This window comes from Tupaia chinensis, unplaced genomic scaffold, assembly GCF_000334495.1.
Source record: "Tupaia chinensis unplaced genomic scaffold, TupChi_1.0 Scaffold145093_1, whole genome shotgun sequence".
NCBI lineage: Eukaryota > Metazoa > Chordata > Mammalia > Scandentia > Tupaiidae > Tupaia > Tupaia belangeri.
The window spans coordinates 2,407,801-2,409,951 of NW_006204954.1; the positions used below are offsets into that span (position 1 = coordinate 2,407,801).

Consider the following 2,151-nt stretch of genomic DNA (forward strand, 5'->3'; position numbering starts at 1 on the left):
CAACAACAACAACAAAAATGCTTGTAGAAATTCAAGAGCTACAACTAGATCAGATAACAAAACAAAACAAAACAGATACAGGGGACCAGCAGGTGAACTGGTTGTTGTCTCTGGACACTCTCACATGGTCAACCACAGTTTGAGTCCTGGACCTGGTGGCTTGCTTTTCCTTTCTCTCTCTCTTTCTGTGTCTTTCTCTGGTCAAATTAAAATAAACGAATGATGAAATAAAATGAAATAAAATAATTCTTAAAAAAATTTAAAAACAAAACAAAAAAGTCCCAGATACACCTGTGAACATTTTTCCAGACTTGAGTACTACCTTGATTGGGTTGACTCTTATCATCTGGAGCCTGGGACGGACCCTGGCATTCTCCGGTTGCCTATCTGAGTATCTGGGAAACCTTGAGTGAGAATTCACATGGACTCTTTCACTCTTTGGGAGGAGCAAGGAACAACCCCCCCCATCTGGATAGTTGGGTTTAGGACAGGTAGCTGTGCTTTTAAAAGCCAGGTTTTTTTTTTTTTTTCAGTTGCCAGTGTGTGCATGAAAGAGAGAGAGGAAGAGAGAGAGAGAGGGGAAGGAGAGAGAGAGAGAGAAAGAGAACCGTCTTTGGGGCATGGTCATGCCATAATCCCTTTTTCTCCCACTTCTCCATCCTGTCAGGATTTGGGGCGTGCATACACATGCACCTGGCATGCTTTCCAAGCCACAAGGTACAAGATTCAAACTGCGGTTGGCCATGTGGGAACTGCCTTTCTGTGCACAGCAAGCACTTAACCACTGTGCTACAGGGTGGCCCAAAGAGCCAGGTCATTCTAAAGGAATGTGAGAAGTGCATCTCTGGGAGCAGATTAAACAGCGGGAAAGCAGATAAGGGATCTGCCGCTTCTCTTCTAATGACAAGCTAGAAGTTAACATTTCACTAACTCCAGCAGAGACGCTAATGGCCAGGCTATTCACATGGAGTTTTAGTTAGGAGAAGAGACAGTGGCAAGTGGGGGAAGATGAATTATCACCCCAGCACACACAGCCCTTCCATACACTGCTTTTCCCCTAAACAGCTCCTGTCAGTCATACCACAGGCTCAGTGATATCAGAGGGCCAATGCAGCATTCTGTATGTGATGGAAACCACTAAATGTTAATATAATAGTATTTCCCAATATCATTTAAGTTACTGAAGGTATGTTGTGCACTGCAAACTACTAAAGCCTGTGGGAGAGCCGGAAAAAGAAGTGACCCCTAATCTCAAAGGATTTACAATATATTACAATACCTAAGCCACATATATAGAAGTATTTCTCAGACAGCAGTTCTCAGAATCACAGGTTTGTTACAAAAGAAGATTCCTAGAATCCAAAGTTGATAGGACCGAGGAATCTACATTTAAGGCAAGTCCCCAGGTAATGATTTTAAAATTTATTTTGAAAGTTTATTTGTTTCTTGAAAGAGAGACAGAAAGATGGAGACCTCTAGCAGGGCCTTGGCCTGCTGCTATCCTACCTCCAGCCTTCCAGCCAGCCCCAACTGTGAGTGCTCCCAGTGTGTTAAGGTCTACCTGGGATTCAAATCCCAGGTCTTCCCTGTGGCTCCAATCGCTTCTCGGCCTTTTGGCTAAGATCAAGTGTAGTATCTGTTCTTATCAGTTTAATATCCTGCAAGGGGGCCCCACCACCTTTGCCTCCACAGCTGGGCCCCCAGAGTCACTGGACACACTGATATACACTAAGGTTTGAGGAGCATTGGTGTTGAGTAAATGGAGCCTCTAAGCGTGGGTATAATGGCTTCATTTTTGTGTCCATACAATCCAAGTAACCATAGCTTATAGAGGAGTTAAAAAAAAATTTGAAAAAAAAAAGTACAGCATATAGGTCTTGGGATGAAAAATATGTGGCCAGTGTGTTTGTAGAGCAGAGAAAGCAGCAATAGGAGGTAAGGAATAGCTTGACTTTTGCGACAACCAGAGGAATGAGTGAATGTGATCCCAGTATTTATGGAATGCCTTGTTGAGTTACTGACATTGCTTATGGTAAACGCTTAGTCTAATGGTTTTTATTACGCTGTGAGGTCAGGAGGAAAATCCAGAGATTCACTTCTCCACAAATATTTATCAACAGAAGCTTTGGGAATGAAAACACACCAGGAAGC

At 43.0% G+C, this 2,151-nt stretch overlaps 1 pseudogene; it reads left to right on the forward strand.

Moving 5' to 3' along the window:
• Positions 1–1,597: 1,597 nt before the first annotated feature.
• LOC114005974 (uncharacterized) lies at positions 1,598–1,770 on the forward strand (annotated as a pseudogene).
• The last annotated feature ends 381 nt before the right edge of the window (positions 1,771–2,151 follow it).